The sequence below is a fragment of the Pristiophorus japonicus genome, chromosome 5 (genome assembly GCF_044704955.1).
Source record: "Pristiophorus japonicus isolate sPriJap1 chromosome 5, sPriJap1.hap1, whole genome shotgun sequence".
Lineage (NCBI taxonomy): Eukaryota > Metazoa > Chordata > Chondrichthyes > Pristiophoridae > Pristiophorus > Pristiophorus japonicus.
Genome location: NC_091981.1, coordinates 280,549,087 through 280,567,691, shown reverse-complemented (window position 1 = coordinate 280,567,691; position 18,605 = coordinate 280,549,087).

Genomic DNA, 18,605 nt, shown 5'->3' with positions numbered 1-18,605 from the left:
TTATTGAATGGCGGAGCAGTCTCAATGGGCCAGGTGGCCTACTTCAGCTCCTATTTCTTATATTCTTATGAAACTGCACAGAATGAGCCTTAAGTGCAGCATTGGGCACCAAGACACAAGGGAGATGTTTAAGACCTTGTAGCAGTGCAGAGGAAAGTCACAAGAATGATCCCTAGTGCCGGAGAATTTAATTATAAGGCTTCAATGGATAGGACAGCCAGGTGTGGTGTATAATAAACACCAATTCTATGATGCCCATTTTACACCACTGTCGAAAATAAAATTTCCCTCAATATCTTTTCAGCCTGCATCTCCTTCATACTTTACAAAATGCCAGCACTTTCTTATCCTGTCAGTTTTTCATGGAAAGATTTTAAATGAAAGGAACGATATGGGAAGAGCTGCAAAATGTATTGTCACTTGCCACAGAGTGAGGACACAAATCTCATTTGTGAAGTTAGGACTAAGTGCATCTTGCTGAGAATCTGAATCTTAATTTCTATAGATTAGGTGCGCCTTTGAAGTTTGAACGAGTCAAATGTTTATATCAATAATAATTCAGAACCAGGAATCAATGCTACTGTTTTGTTCTGTACTTCTCAAACGCTGTACAGCAAATTGGCACACATTTTATTAGCTTCCTTGCTTGTAACTATATCTTCTGAGACTTATTTCAATCGATTCCATTACTGTGCTTTCTTTATAATTCTGTACTGTTGTGATTAATTCGGCACGATTCCAAACTGAAGTCAGACTGATCTTGCCTTCAGCCATCTGGACCCTGAGCTCTGGCATTTCTTCCCTAAACCTAACTGCCTCGCTACCTCTTTTCCATAATTGTATAAGAACATAAGAAATAGGAGCAGGAGTAGGCCATACAGCCCCTCGAGCTTGCTCCGTCATTCAATAAGATCATGGCTGATCTGATCTTGGCCTCAACTCCACTTTCCTGCTTGTTCCCCATAACCCTTGACTCCCCTATAGTTCAAGAATCTGTCTATCTCGGCCTTGAATATACTCAATGACTCAGCCTCCACAGTTCTCTGGGGTAGAAAATTCCAAAGATTCACGATCCTCTGAGAGAAGAAATTCCTCCTCATCTCCATCTTAAATGGATGACCCCTTGTGCTGAAACTATGCCCCCGAGTTCCAGATTCTCCCATGAGGGGAAACATCCTCTCTGCATCTACCCTGTCAAGCCCCCTCAGAATCTTATATGTTTCAATAAGATCACCTCTCATTCTTCTAAACTCCAATGATTATAGGCCCAACTTGCTCAACCTTTCCTCATAAGACAACCCCTTCATCCCAGGAATCAACCGAGTGAACCTTCTCTGAACTGTCTCTCTCCTCCTTTAAACCGTTTCTTTAAATCTACCTCTTTGACAACAATAACAACTTGCATTGATATAGCACCTTTAAATTAGTGATACGTCCCAAGGATCTTCACAGGAGTATTATGCGATAAAAATTTGACACCGAGCCGCATAAGTAGAAATTAGCGCAGGTGACTAAAGCTTGGTCAAACAGGTATATTTTAAGGAGCGCCTTGAAGGAGGAAAGAGAGGTAGAGAGATTTAGCCAGAGAGTTCCAGAGCTTGGGACCGAGGCAACAGAAAGCACGGTCACCAGTGGTTGAGCGATTACAAAGGGTTTAATTAGTAGGGGGAAAATAGAGTATGTGAGAAAGCTTGCTGTGAACATAAAAACTGACTGCAAAAGCTTCTATAGATATGTGAAGAGAAAAAGATTAGTGAAGACAAATGTAGGTCCCTTGCAGTCAGATTCAGGTGAATTTATAATGGGGAACAAAGAAATGGCAGACCAATTGAACAAATATTTAGTTCTGTCTTCACGAAGGAAGACACAATTAACCTTCTGAAATTACTAGAGGACTGAGGGTCTAGAGAGAAGGAGGAAATGAAGGAAATCCTTATTAGATGGGAAATTGTGTTAGGGAAATTGATGCGATTGAAGGTTGATAAATCCTCGGGGCCTGATAGTCTGCATCCCAGAGTATCAAAGGAAGTGGCCCTAGAAATAGTGGATGCATTAGTGATCATTTTCCAACAGTCTATTGACTCTGGATCAGTTCCTTTGGACTGGAGGGTAGCTAATGTAACAGCACTTTTTAAAAAGGGAGGGAGAGAGAAAACGGATAATTATAGACTGGTTAGCCTGACACCAGTAGTGGGGAAAATGTTGGAATCAATTATTAAAGATGAAACAGCAGCACATTTGGAAAGCAGTGACAGGATCGGTCCAAGTCAGCATGGATTTATGAAAGGGAAATCATGCTTGACAAATCTTCTGGAATTTTTTGAGGATGTAACTAGTAGAGTGGACAAGGGAGAACCAATGGATGTGGTGTATTTGGACTTTCAAAAGGCTTTTGACAAGATCCCACACAAGAGATTGGTGTGCAAAACTAAAGCACATGGCATTGGGGGTAATGTACTGATGTGGATAGAGAACTGGTTGGCAGACAGGAAGCAGAGAGTCGAGATAAATGGGTCCTTCTCGGAATGGCAGTCAGTGACTAGTGGGGTGCCACAAGGTTCAGTGCTGGGACCCCAGCTATTTACAATATACATCAATGATTTAGATGAAGGAATTGAGTGTAATATCTCCAAGTTTGCAGATGACACTAAGCTGGGTGGCGGTGTGAACTGTGAGGAGGATGCTAAGAGACTGCAGGGTGACTTGGACAGGTTAGGTGAGTGGGCACCTGAAGTGGAGTTCTTGGGAAGGAGGATTGCGGCGGACGGCATCAGGCCCACCAACGTGAAGACAGAGGAAATCAAGAATGCACGGAGGCCTCAGAACGTGACGGAGCTGCGGTCATTTCTGGGACTCCTGAACTACTTTGGTAACTTCTTACCGCGTCTCAGCACATTGCTAGAACCACTGCATGTCTTACTACGAAAAGGGGGCGAATGGGTTTGGGGCAAAAGCCAAGAAAATGCCTTTGTAAAAGCGAGAAAATTGTTATGCTCAAAGAAATTGCTTGTGTTGTATGATCCATGTAAGCGTTTGGTACTAGCATGTGATGCGTTGTCATATGGTGTCGGGTGTGTATTGCAACAAGCTAATGATTTCGGGAAACTGCAACCGGTTGCTTATGCATCCCGGAGTCTGTCTAAGGCTGAGAGAGCCTGCAGCATGATTGAAAAAGAAGCGTTCATATATGTCTATGTTGCAAAGAAAATGCATCAATACCTGTTTGGGCTAAAATTCAAATTGGAAACTGACCATAAGCCACTTATATCCCTGTTCTCTGAGAGTAAAGGAATAAATACCATCGCATCGGCCTGCATCCAGAGATGGGTGCACACGTTGTCCGTATACAACTACGCCATCCGCCACAGGCCAAGCACAGAAAACTGCGCCGATGCTCTCAGTAGGCTGCCATTGTCCACCACGGGGGCGGAAATGGCCCAGGCCGCCGATCTAGCCATGGTTATGGAAGCATTTGAGAGTGAGCAATCACCCATCCCTGCCTGGCAGATCAAAACCTGGACAAGCCAGGACCCCTTATTGTCTTTAGTCAAAAGCTGTGTGCTTCATGAGAGCTGGTCCAATGTCCCAGTGGAAATGCAGGAAGAGATAAAGCCATTTCAGTGGTGCAAAGATGAAATGTCTATCCAGGCAGACTACCTTCTGTGGAGCAGAGACACCTTCATCAATGACCTCCACAGTACCCACCCAGGCATCGTAATGATGACAGCGATAGCCAGATCCCACGTGTGGTGGCCCGGTATCGATGTGGACTTAGAGTCCTGCGTTCACAGATGTAATACATGCTCACAGTTAAGCAATGTACCCAGGGAGGCGCTGCTAAGTTTATGGTCTTGGCCCTCCAAACCGTGGTCTAAGGTACACGTCGACTATGCAGGCCCATTCTTGGGTAAAATGTTCCTTGTGGTTGTAGACGCATACTCCAAGTGGATTGAATGTGAGATAATGTCGGCTAGCATGTCCGCTGCCACTACTGAAAGCCTGTGGGCCATGTTTTACCAGTGCTGAGTTCAAAGAATTCCTGACCCATAACGGGATCAAACATGTCACATCTACCCCATTTAAACCAGCGTCCAATGGTCAGGCAGAGAGAGCAGTGCAAACCATCAAGCAAGGCTTGAAGAGGGTAACTGAAGGCTCACTGCAGACTCGTCTATCACGAATCCTGCTTAGCTACCGCACGAGACCCCACTCACTCACTGGGATCCCACCTGCTGGACTGCTCATGAAAAGAGCACTTAAGACAAGGCTCTTGTTAGTTCGCCCTGATCTACATGAACAGGTAGAGAGCAGGCGGCTTCAACAAAGTGCATACCATGATAGTGCAAATGTGTCACGCGAGATTGAAATCAATGATCCTGTATTTGTGTTAAATTATGGGCAAGGTCCCAAGTGGCTTCCCAGCACTGTCGTGGCCAAAGAGGGGAGCAGGGTGTTTTGGGTCAAACTTTCAAATGGACTCATTCACCGGTAACACTTGGACCAAATCAAACTCAGATTCACAGGCAATCCTGAGCAACCCACCTTGGACCCTACCTTTTTTGATCCCCCAACATACACAGCAGTGGCAACCGGCACCACGGTTGACCACAAAGCAGAACCCATCATCCAGGGCCCAACACACCAGGCAGCCCAGCAAGGCCAGTTGCACAGCAGCCCAGCGAGGGCCCAACAAATGATTCAACAACACCAGCTTTCACACCGAGACGATCAACCAGGGACATGTCCAGGTCTCTATAATGCAGGTCCTGGGTGTAATGTATCTGCTTCATGGGTTCTTGCTTCAGAATTCATAGCAACACATTGCTATTAAGAACTAGTTGGTTTATGAACAAAGGTTTAACAATCACACTACACATTACCAGTTTATCCACTAGGCTCACAACTGCATACCTCATCGTGGATGACCTAGACCCAACTGACTGGGGTTTTATTGAGTCTTGTGAACATCATGTGACTGGCTAAGCCACTCACAATGCAATAGCTCCACAAACCTATGAGCATGCTCACAGGTGTGTACATGACACTGGGGTAGTGACAATTGTGGACAGAATGTCTCAGATGTCAATGATCGGCCCCCTCGTGATCACCTCATTCTCATCTAAAACACGACCAGTTTTCTCAACCATTAGATCGACTATCTCACAGTGTTCTGCAGGGTGTGCTACAGACAAGAGTTGGACCAGCATGTCCCTTCCTGTAGAAGTGAAGCTTATCATTGCTGGAGGATCCTACCGAGCCTCCCCAAGTGCTACGTTAGCCATTTTACACGTGTAGCAAGCAAGTGACCAATGCTACATTTTGCAAGGGACAACTCCTTCATGGTTTTTCCCTGTGGAAAGGAGGCCTACTGGATAGGGTGCAGAATCTGAGATCTACTGTATGATAACGGAAGAGCGGAAGGTATTTGGCAGTGTAGTCAGTGGAAAGCTAAACTAGGTCATAGGATTGAACCATCAATTTAAATTGAGAATGTGGTTTGTACAGTATAGTCTGCTGGATTTGTAATGCACCATGCACCATATATTTTCTCCATGTATAACTAGTTGATGAAAGTGGTTTAAAGAAAACTAATTTACACTTTATGTTCCAAGGTTCAGCTGGAGGACTTCATGAGGTAAAGCACACTTGCTGGTCACCATAGTGTGGAGTCAAAAGTCATTTGGTCATTCACCTTGTCACTTTAGTACCCGGATGTGATTGAATGTCAATTGTGATGGGAGAGGAGATGATCAGATGAAGGGTTCGCTGCTGACATCTGGGAAAAGAGCTGGCGTTAAAGAAACGGAGTTTCCAAACAGAGTACTAGCTGCTGGTACCACCGGCACAAGGAGCTTGTGTGAGGAGGATCCACCCCAGATCCCGAAAAGAAGAGTTGCTTTCTTTCCACCTGATGTTGGATTAGGGTCACAGGGACCTGAAGAGATCTGCCATTGAGGACTTGGGGGCCCCTGCTCCCAGCAGCAGCCAATACTGTATGGGACCAAAGAGACCTGAAATATGTTGAATATACGTTGGAACCGTTTTCTTTGGCAGCTTTCAAACTTTTCTTGAACAATGCCTCTTTTGGATTTTAATTCACAATTGGAGTCGTAAAAGTCTAAGGTAAAAGGTAAGGGCTCTGGTTACTTCCTCTTTTAGGTGTTTAGTGTTAAGATGTTTCATATATTCAGAACAAGCGTCAATTCCATGGTTTCCTCTCCTTTCAATTATTTCCTCCTCTCCTCCCTCTCTTCCATTCTCCATCTCCTCTCCTTTCAATTTCCTCTCCTTTCTTCCTCTCTTTTCTCCTTTCCTCCGAAGCTCTGCTCAATCCTTCTCATTTTCACTCTACTTTAGAAACATAGAAACATAGAAAATAGGTGCAGGAGTAGGCCATTCGGCCCTTCGAGCCTGCACCACCATTCAATATGATCATGGCTGATTATGCAACTTCAGTACCCCATTCCTGCTTTCTCTCCATACCCCTTGATCCCTTTAGCCGTAAGGGCCACGTCTAACTCACTCTTGAATATAGCCAATGAACTGGCCTCAACAACTTTCAGTGAGAATTCCACAGGTTCACAATTCTCTGAGTGAAGAAGTTTCTCCTCATCTCGGTCCTAAATGGCTTACCCCTTATCCTTAGACTGTGACCCCTAGTTCTGGACTTCCCCAACATCGGGAACATTCTTCCTGCATCTAACCTGTCCAATCCCGTCAGAATTTGATATGTTTCTATGAGATCCCCTCTCATCCTTCTAAATTCCATTGAATATAAGCCTAGTCGATCCAGTCTTTCTTCATATGTCAGTCCTGCTATCCCAGGAATCAGTCTGGTCAACCTTCGCTGCACTCTTCTCTTCTCAGCCACCTCTCTCTAAATTTTTCTCTCTCTTTTTGAATTTCCTAGGCCCTGAGCTCTGGAATTCCTCCCCCCTAAATTTTCCACCTCTCCCTCCTCTTTTAAGATGTACCTTAAAACCTACTTCTTTGACCAAGCTTTTGGCCACCTGTCCTAACGTTTCCTTACGTGTCCTTGCTTGGCACGGTCTCAAATTTAGTGTGATAATGCTCCAGTGAAGCACCTTGGGATGTTTTACTATGCTAAAGGCGCTATATAAGTGCAGTTGTTGTTGTTGTTGTGCTGCCCCACCGATTGTGCAAGACTTCGCTGGCAACAAGCATAGGTCCGAAAATTGAGCCTCTGACTTCACTCGACCACCTTACAGTGTGCCCTCTTCTGACAGGCAATTTGGGGGTGAAAACTGAGGCCACGTTACCAACATGTAGGACCCCAATTTAATATTCGAACAATACGTTAAAGGGTCTCATGCCTAATTTAGTGTCTTTGGGTACGACTCTGCCCACAGTGAAATCCTCACCCAAAGCAGCCTATTTTGGGGCACCAGAGGTATTCTTCGTTGATAAAAGCAGCAACAGGAGGATTGTATTAAAACCACCTGCAACACTAATATTTGAATATAAACATCACACATAGCATAGATACAGATTTTATGACTTCTATAACTGGGAGCAGACACGAAATAGGGAATAATTATTTCACTGTTACAGATTGTGCATTCAAGGTATACAGATAGGCGGGCATACAGAGAGAAAGTGTGGGAGAGCTACACAGAGGCAAATGGGCGACTTTACTCGCTCAGCAGACACCTGGCGAGTGGGCAGTTAAAATCGTCCTGATTCTTACCTGTCTGAAAACCGCGTTAATGGCAACATCTGCAATTTTAACCTGCTCTCCTGAGCAGGCGGCAAGGACACACACACGGAGCCAACAGGGTCCTTCTTTACATGTGCATATTGTGACTTGATGACATCATTGAGACCCGACTGTAATTTTAACTCAGGCCTGAGCGGGAAAGCCACCTGGAGTTAAAATTGGGCCAAAGTTTGTGGGAGAGGCAGAGAGAGAGAGAGCTGGAAACTCAATAGGTTTTGGGGCACTAAAGGAATCAAGGGATATGGGGATTAGGCGGGAAAGTGGAGTTGAGGTTGAAGATCAGCCATGATTTTATTGAATGGCGGAGCAGGCTTGAGGGGCCGTAATGCCCACTCCTGCTCGTATTTCTTATTTTCTTACGGTACATACAGAACAGAAAGTATGGGAGAGGCAGAGAGAGAGATTGGGAGACATAAAAACCAGAAAGGAGACATGGGGAAAAGGGAACTTACAGGAACAGTGAGAAAGAAAGAATCCCAGGCAAGCAAAGATACGGGGTGGACAATGAAAACAAACTTACGGTGGTCGTACAGAATGTGAGAGAGAAAGAGCAGCGGAGGAAGAACTAGACAGAAACTAACGGCACAGTTACTCGTTCCTGATGCAGTTTCTTGCGAATTCAGTGCTTATTATGGGATATCGTGGCGGAGGTGCAGCGAATGAGGGTACGGGGCCCAGAAGAGCCGAGGGCCCAGGGGCAGCACGGGCCAGCCCACACTGCGATATGTGTGCGCACTAGGTCCGTGCAGCAGAGCTGGTCTCCAGTCATCCTGGTTAACCCTTGCCATTGGATAAAGACCTAGCTCTGTCAGGCCCGTGTAGTGGCTGATGTGCAACGGTCACCGCACGTTAAAAAAATTCACGCACAGGCATCTTCCACCCCCTCAACTGGAGTTCAGGACTGGAACATTGGGTCCTTCATTGAAACATCTGTGAACTCTCGTGGAAGTAAGTCATCCTCGCTCGAGGGACCACCTATGATGGGATAAGGGGACGGGGCGGGGATGTCGGATTAGGATTCACTGCTTGTGTGGAGGATAAACAGCAGCATGGTTCTGGATGGGCCGACCAGCCTGTTTCTCTGTTGTAATTTCTATGTATCATTGGAAGGTTCAGCACACCCTGCAAGACCCTCCATCTTTTTGGACAGAAAATGATGATCCCGGTGCCTGAAATCCAAATAATGCTCTCCCCTGCACCAAAAGTGTTGATTCATAAGATCCATTCCTTCGTATATCCTCACAGATATAACACTGGGAGATATACCTCATTGATACCAAAGGGGCATTAGGTATAAGCTGCTGGAATGGAAGAATGTAGATAGAGCGGTGTAATGTATGCACCTGTGAGCATGCTCACAGATTTGTTGGGCTGTTGCTGTGCAATCGGTTTTTAAGTCGGTTCACGGACTCCCAGGCCGCCTGCAATTTCTGTAGTCTGGAAGAATCTGTGTTCCATGTTTATGTAGAGTGTGTCAGGATGCAGCCCCTGTTCCAATATTTGAAGGGGCTGCTCCTCAAATTCTGGTTCCACTTCAGTCCCACGCTCCTGATCTTTGGGCACCCCGTGCGGAGGGGAGCGGGCAGGACGGAAGGCCTCCTCGTAGGACTGCTCCTGGGCATGGCCAAGGTGGCATTAACCGGTCCAGGCAGCGGGTGGCCGAGGGGGCGGTTCAGCCCGACTGCCTGTCTCTCTTCCGCGGTTACGTTCGAGTCAGGGTGACCCTGGAGATGGAGCACTGTGTTTTACTAAACTAATTGTAGAGCTGTTGCATTGTGAGTGACTTAACCAGTCACGTGATGTTCACAAGACTCAATAAAACCCCAGTCAGTTGGGTTTAGTTCATCCACTAGGCTCACAACTGCATACCTCATTGTTGGTGAATTCGAGATGCTGGGAGCTTGTTTCCGCTGGCTGGAGAATCCAGAACTCATGATAAGGGGATAGTCATTTAGGACTGAGATGAGGAGAAATTTCTTCACTCAGAAAGTTGTGAATCTTTGGAATTCTCTACCCCAGAGGGCTATATTCAAGACAGAGGTCAATTTATTTTTGGGCAATGGGAATCAAGGTATATGGGGAGTCCTTATGCTCTTATGTGCTTACGTTCACCGATCTTAGCGGAAGGGGAGTGGAGCATCCAAAGAAAGTGTGTGTTGGAGAATTGGTGTGACATGTTGCAGACCTGTCTCCACCCCGTACTCCCTTCAAACACTGTCCACGTCTGGGAGCACGGGATCACAGACTTTATTCTCATATCTGCCTGGCTCAAGAATGAGTATTGGGTGGGGTCACAGAATTTTCCCAACATCACAAAAAAAACAGATTATCTGGTCATTATCACTTTGCTGTTTGTGGGAGCTTGCTGTGCATAATTTGGCTGCTGCCCTTTCGACATTACAACAGTGACTAAGCTTCAAAAATACTTCAGTGGCTGTAAAGCGCTTTGGGACATTCTGAGGTTGTGAAAGGCACTGCAGAAATGCAATTTCTTTCTTTTCCTGTGACCAATTTTTCCCCCCTCTCCCGTCCTGAAATCTTTTGACTCCTTGCTGGCTATGACTCCATGTGTGCCATCGCCCTTCAGTACCCATCCCAAGTGGCCGGTGTTCCTGTGTGAATCTTGACAGTGAGTGCCAGTGGGCTATTTGGCCACCGTTCGAAAGTGTGTGTGAACATTGGGGAAAGAAGTGATGGGACTCGACTCACACTCTCTAACAGACAAGCGAGCCCCAGGTGGGCAGAGGAAACGTTTCAAGGACACCCTCAAAGCCTCCCTGATAAAGTGCAACATCCCCACTGACACCCAGGAGTCCCTGGCCAAAGACCGCCCTAAGTGAAGGAAGAGGATCCGGTAGGGCGCTGAGCACCTCGAGTCTCGTCGCCGAGAGCATGCAGAAATCAAGCGCAGGCAACGGAAGGAGCGTGTGGCAAACCAGACTCCCCTTTCCCTCAACCACTGCCTGTCCCACCTGTGACAGAGACTGTAATTCCCGTATTGGACTGTTCAGTCACCTGAGAACTCACTTTTAGAGAGGGAAGCAAGTCTTCCTCGATTTCGAAGGACTGCCTATGATGATGTTGGTGATGGAGCGGGAAACTTGCCTTGGTTTTTTCCTTCTATCACCCAGGTACATTGACAGCCAATGTAGCACCACCCCCACCCCCACCAACCCCCGCCCCCCCCCCCCCCCCCACACCCTGCCCCACTGACTGCCCCAGCTGGGAAGCGCCAACTCCGAGCAGGATTAAACGTGGAATGTGGGATCTGGTGATATAGCATCATCATCATAGGCAGTCCCTCGAAGCGAGGATGTCTTGCTTCCACGCCAAAAAGGGATGAGTTCACAGGTGTTTCAACGAAGGACCTAATATTCCAGATCCCGAACTACATCATGAAGGGTGGAAGATGCCCTCTGCGTGGATTTTTTTAACGTGTGGTGGCCGTTGCACACCAGCCACCACACGGGCTTGACAGAGCTAGGTCTTGGTCCTCTGCCCGCCCACTGCCCGAGGCTGGCACAACACCAGGGGCTAGGGCCGGGCCCCAGGCGCCTCCAACCGGCCCCGGGCAGTGCATGGGTCAGGGGCAAGGACAGGGACAAAGTCAGGCCGCCGGCACCGGGGAGCAGTGTACTTTCAGCGGTTGGTGAGCTGCCTGCCCGACGCTGCTGATCGCCCGGCGGCTTCTCCACAGGAACATGCTGAGGGCCCCGAGGGCGGGGAGCGGGCCCGGGGAGTGGCTCACGCTCAGTGCGAGTACCGGTGGCGCTGGCCGCCCTCTGCCCGCCTCTCTCTCGGCACCCCTGCCCACTGACCATTCTGTGACCGTGACCCGGGCTGGAGTGGGAAAAAGGCCTGACCACTGGCTCGGCTCGGCCCGACTGACCCTCAACCAGCACCCACTTAAAGGCGCGGGTCACCTCACGCTTTCAGCCGACTGCAATATCTCCACTGAAAGGGGTGCGACGGGGCTTGATCCCGCTGGTGCTCTCCTCTCTGAACTGGATTGCCAACAACAGAGTTCGTCAGGTCGGGACGGTATGACAGCACATACAACAACAACTTGTATTTATATAGTGCCTTGAACGTAGTGATATAGCATCTGCTCAGCGGACAGCTACACGGCACGGCATATCCGAAATAATGCCGACCTTGAATATCCTGAAGAAAGATGCGGCAGGTTTAACAGGCTCGGACCTGAACTATTCAACCATCCATGGAGAGCAGAATTTGCGACTTTACATGGTCACTCAAGTGAAAACCAATTAGGTTAAGTTGTAGGGAGATGTCACTTGAACTGACAGGCGTACTTCTAATTGGAAACTAATTGAGTTAAGTAGGGCAAATGAAGGTCAACCCGCTGAAAACATTTAAAGAATCAATTAGACTGAAGTAGCAATACGCTGAGATGAGGCCACACCTTTCCAGTGCTCTGGGCTGCAAAAATCCCTTTGTTTCTTTTCAAAGTTACCGAGGCAATTAAAAAAAAAGAGGTCATTTTCTGCTTTGTGTTGGACGGTAGAAGTGAGGAACAACAACAGGTCGGTGAAGAGGAAAGGCCACATGGCCCTGTTGATAAGTGACTCTTTATCCCTTGAACTGTAACATGTAAAACTGCCCGGCATTGTTTGCGAGGCCGAGATTGCAGAGAAGTCATAAATTAAAAAGGAAAATAAAAAAGAATGTGCATTTATATAGTGCCTTTCATGGCCTCGGAATGTCCCAAAGCGCTTTACAGCCAATGAAGTACTTTTGAAGTGTAATGTAGGAAACACGGCAGCCAATCTGCGCACAGCAAGCTCCCACACAAGCAGCAATGTGATAATGACCAGATCAGCTGTTTTAGTGATGTTGGTTGAGGGATGAATATTGCCCAGGACACCGGGGATCACTCCCCTGCTCTTCTTCAAAATAGCGGCGTGGTTTTTTTTTTACATTCACTGGAGAGAGCAGACGGGGCCTCGGTTTAACGCCTCACCCAAAAGACAGCACCTCCGACAGTGCAGCACTCCCTCAGCACTGCACTGGAGTGTCAGCCTAGATTTTGTGCGCGATTCCTTGGAGTGAGACTTGAACACAACCTTCTGACTCAGAGGCGCGAGTGCTGCCCACTGAGCCACGGCTGACACCATTAAGGAAGAATGCTGTGAGAAACTACTATAAGCTCTTAAGTACGAGGTAAGACTGATCACTGGAAAACTGGAATCGTCAAAGTTTGACAGTTACATAACCTGGGCTGATGCCCATGACTGTCACAGGTTGGACACATGATCAATGGGAGCATAGGAACAGGAGAGGGACATTTAGCACCTCAAAGTAGCTGTGCCATTCAATTAGATAATGACTGATCTGTATCTTAACTCCATCCACCCAACTTGCTTCTGTAGCCCTTAATAGCCTTGCCTTTCGCAAAGCTATCAATCTCAGTTTTGCTGTTTTCAATTGACCTAGCCTCTAATAGGTAGTGCCAAATGATAACCTGTGGCCTGCTCAGGGAATGAACTGGTGATTTGGAGAAACAGTCTTCCATCAATGCTGATTCCTCAGTGAAATGTGTTTTTACTGACTCTTGAGCACTAAGCTGCATGGATCAAAGCCAGATTAACAGCAGGAGAAAGTTTCACCTCAGGATACCACGTAGGTCAGTTACACGCCAAGCAGTTTGCTTCAATGAGGAACATAGGAACAGGAGAAGGCCATTCAGCCCCAGGAGCCTGTTCCGCCATTCAATGAGATCGTGGCTGATCTGGGATCGAACTCCATATACCCGCCTTTGGCCCATATCCCTTGATACCTTTGGTTAACAGAAATCTATCAAGCTCTGATTTATAATTAACAATTGATCGAGCATCAATTGCTGTTTGCGGAAGAGAGTTCCAAACTTCTACCACCCTTTGGCCACGATTTCGGCAACAGTGGTGAGTCCGGTGTGGCCGGCATTGGTGGCGTGTGTGGGAAAGTGCTCCCGGCTCCATCCCGCTCTCTCAACACAATCTTCCCTTGATTGGGCTTGTTCAGCCCGCCCAGTGTGGTTCCCGGCCAATTAACAGGAAGCGGGTCTGATGACGTCATCTGATGACGCGTCATCAGCCGGTTTCCTTAAAGGGACCATGCCCAACTTTTTTTTGACAGTTGTTCTGTCAGTGTTCTACAGCATTGAGGTGCTGCAAACACTGGCAAACACTGCACAAAGGCACATGGTGGCACCCAGGCTCTCCCATGACTCTCTCCAGATGCTTATGGAGGGAGTCACAGCATGCAGGGAGGTTCTCTTCCCTTTCAATGGACACCAATGCACATTGTACAGGAGGGCACAAGCAGGAATGTCATCAGGAGGACCAGGCTGCAGTGGCACAAACCTTTCAATTATCTCAGTAAACCATGAAATGTTACTGCAAAGTCACACTCAACCTCATCCTGCTGTGCCTCTCATCACATCCCCATCACTCTGCCTTCCCAAGACTACTCCTGGACATCCTTACTCACACCAACTGACTTTGTACCTCCACCCATCCCTCTCTATCTACAATATCACTTCCCCATCTCACTAACCACCTCTTATACTCACCCTCATCCTTGTCCAATCATATCAACGAACAACACACAAGGGTAGGCACTTGAGTGTTTTAGCCAATGTTTATGTAGAGTTTCTGCTAATAGAAACATAGAAAATAGGTGCAGGAGTAGCGCCTGCACCACCATTCAATATGATCATGGCTGATCATGCAACTTCAGTATCCCACCCCTGCTTTCTCTCCATACCCCTTGATCCTTTAGCTGTAAGGGCCACATCTAACTCCCTTTTGAATATACCTAATGAACTGACCTCAGCAACTTTCTGTGGTAGAGAATTCCACAGGTTCACAACTCTCTGAGTGAAGACGTTTCTCCTCATCTCGGTCCTAAATGGCTTACCCCTTATCCTTAGACTGTGACCCCTGGTTCTGTACTTCCCCAACATCGGGAACATTCTTCCTGCATCTAACCTGTCCGGTCCCGTCAGAATTTTGTCAAATGTGTTGTCAAACATTGAAATCTTCATTTTGAATACTTTATTTTCTTGGACACCTTTGGAAGTGGCTTAGTGAGTTACAGTGAATGGCCAGGCATAAGGTTACAATGGTGATGAGTTTGAAAGGAATGGCTTGGGCATTTCCTCTCCACAGATGCTGCCTGAGCCGCTGATATTTCCAGCATTTTCTATTTTTATGTTTTATGATGCCGGTATGCGGTGGTGCCAACCTGGTGCATCATGTGGCAGTCAGGGTGCACAGGGAGAAGTGAAGTAAGTGTGACCATCCCTGACCTCCTGGGCAACATAGTGGCCGGGTGCTGTTGCCCTGTGTCCGATGCAGCATCAAGTGATTGCGGAGAAGGTTGGTGCTGTTGGTGGTGATGCTGGTGTGTTTCGTGCTGTTGATGTTGGGGCTGATCATAGTGGGGTTCTGAGATTTTTTCAAGGGCACCGATGCTGCTTGAATAGATGGTGGGTGAGGTTGAGATGACAGAAGCGATCTGTCAGTGGTGAGAGTGAATAGAGAGTGCACTGCAAACACTTCCAAACGGCATACAGCTCAAAAGTTTCATCCAAATGCTAAAAGCTTTGGCTTCTGACATTGGAAAGTGAACAGCTTTGCTGCACAAGACACAGGGCATCAGCACCCGGCCACAATGCTGCCCGGGAAGCCAGTCCATGGCCACATTTACTTCACTTCTCCCTGTGCACCCTGACTGCCACATGATGCGTCAGGTTGGCACCACCCTACACCTGCATGAACAAGCATAAAAACAGAAAATGCTGGAAATTTCAATGGTAACTTTTAGACCACTTCTGCAGCTGTCAACTTAGTGGCGTGAAATCCGAAGGACGGCAAACTCGTTGAAAACTTGGCAAAATGGAAAGTGCCTGGGTAAAATCCTTTTAAATACCTTCAAATGACCTCTTAAGCATTTTAATTGACTGGCCTGCCGCTTGGTGTCGGGTCTGCGATCCACACGCAGACCCGACAGTTGAGAAACTGACACGGAGGCGTGTTCAGAGCGGTATCCTGTCCCGCTGTCAATCAGGGCCAGTTTGACAGCGGGCCCGCCTCCAAACCCGCACTCGCAGGGCTGGGAAGATTCCAGCCTTTGTGTGTAGAAGTGTTTCCTAATTTCACTCCTGAAAGGCCTGGCTCTAATTTTTAGACTATGCCCCCTAGTCCTAGATTTCCCAACCAACGGGAATAGTTTCTCTCTATCTACCCTATCAGTTCCTCTTAATAGAACTTTGGAAACATAGAAAATAGGTGCAGGAGTAGGCCTGCACCACCATTCAATATGATCATGGTTGATTATCCACCTCAGTACCCTTTCCTGCTTTCTCTCCATACCCCTTGATCCCTTTAGCCGTAAGGGCCATATCTAACTCCCTCTTGAATATATCCAATGAACTGGCATCAACAACTCTCCTCATCTCAGTCCTAAATGGCTTACCTCTTATCCTTAGACTATGTCCCCTGGTTCTGGACTTCTCCAACATCGGGAACATACTTCCTGCATCTAACCTGTCCAGTCCTGTCAGAATTTTATATGTTTCTATGAAATCCCCTCTCATTCTTCTAAACTGCAGTGAATACAGGCCCAGTTGATCCAATCTCTCCTCATATGTCAGTCCTGCCATCCCGGGAATTAGTCTGATGAACCTTCACTGCACTCCCTCATTAGCAAGATCATCCTTCCTCAGATTAGGAGACCAAAACTCAACACAAAATTCCAGATGAGGCCTCACTAAGACCCTGTACAACTGGAGTAAGAACTTCCTGCTCCTATATGCAAATCCCCTAGCTATGAAGGCCAACATACCATTTGCCTTCTTCACCGCCTGCTGTATGACACCCAGGTCACATTGCACATCCCCTTTTCCTAATCTGCTGCCATTCAGATACTATTCTGCCTTCGTGTTTTTGCCCCCAAAGTGGATAACCTCACATTTATCCACATTATACTGCATCTGCCATGCTTTGCCCACTCACCTAACCTGTCCAAGTCACCCTGCAGCCTCTTAGCATCCTCCTCACAGCTCACACCGCCACCCAACTTAGTGTCATCTGCAAACTTGGAGATATTACACTCAATTCCTTCATCTAAATCATTAATGTATATTGTAAATAGCTGGGGTCCCAGCACTGAGCCCTGCGGCACCCCACTAGTCACTGCCTGCCATTCTGAAAAGGACCCGTTTATCCCGACTCTCTGCTTCCTGTCTGCCAACCAGTTCTCTATCCGCGTCAGTACATTACCCCCAAAACCATGTGCTTTAATTTTGCACACTAATCTCTTGTGTGGGACCTTGTCAAAAGTCTTTTGAAAGTCCAAATACACAACATCCACTAGTTCTCCATTGTCTACTCTACCAGTTACATCCTCAAATAATTCTAGAAGATGTGTCAAGCATGATTTCCCTTTCATAAATCCATGCTGACTTGGACCGATCCTATCACTGCTTTCCAAATGCGCTGCTATTTCACCTTTAATAAAATTAATTCCAACATTTTCCCCACTATTGATGTCAGGCTAACCGGTCTAAAGTTACCCGCTTTCTCTCTCCTCCCTTTCTAAAAAGTGGTCTTACATTAGCTACCCTCCAGTCCATAGGAACTGATCCAGAGTCGATAGACTGTTGGAAAATGATCACCAATGCATCTACTATTTCTAGGGCCACTTCCTTAAGTACTCTGGGATACAGACTATCAGGTCCCGGGGATTTATCAGCCTTCAATCCCATCAATTTCCCTAACACAATTTCCCTTCCTTCAGTTCCTCCTTCTCACTAGACCCTCGGTCCCCTAGTATTTCTGGAAGGTTATTTGTGTCTTCCTTTGTGAAGACAGAAACAAGTATTTGTTTAACTGGTCCGCCATTTCTTTGATCGCCATTATAAATTCACCTGATTCTGACTGCAAGGGACCTACGTTTGTCTTCACTAATCATTTTCTCTTCACATATCTATAGAAGCTTTTGCAGTCAGGTTTTATATTCTCAGCAAGCTTCCTCTCATACTCTATATCCCCCCTCCTATTTAAACCCTTTGTCCTCCTCTGCTGAATTATAAAATTCTCCCAGTTCTCGGGTTTGCATCTTTTTCTGGCCAATTTATATGCCTCTTCCTTGGATTTAACACTATCCTTAATTTCCCTTGTTAGCCACGGTTGAGCCACCTTCCCCGTTTTATTTTTACTCCAGACAGGGATGTACAATTGTTGAAGTTCATCCATGTGATCTTTAAATGTTTGCCATTGCCTATCCACCGTCAACCCTTTAAGTATCACTTGCCAGTCTATTTCTGCCTCTCCGATCAGATCGCCACTTAACCTGCTGAATTCTCGGGAATATAACCCAAACTTGTAATCTCTCCTTGTAATTTAACCCTTGAAAGTGGAGGCCCTGTAGTTTGACTGCAATTGAAAGACTTTCATTTATGGCCTTTCATGGCCTTAGGACATCCCTAAGCGATTTACAGCTGTGCTTTTGGTGTGGCATCACTGTGGTAATATAGGAGATTGGGTATAATTGGTGCAAGGCAAAGGTTAAAAAGTTTCTTTTCACACTCAATTGTTTTTTTTAATGTTAGCAGAGAGCTGATTGTCCCTTCAACCTTTCGTTAACATTGACATTTAACTGGTATTGAGGTAACGATAACTAAAGTTTCATACGTGCATGTACAGAGCTGCTGTTTCCCTGGCCAGAGGGTAACACGCAGCTGACAGTAAAACCGTTTTGCTAAACCTGTTTTGCTCTGCTACCAGATCAGTATCACTATGCAGTATCATTATGTCTGTATCAATTTGATCGAGGTATATCAAATAATGAAAGGCCTTGATTG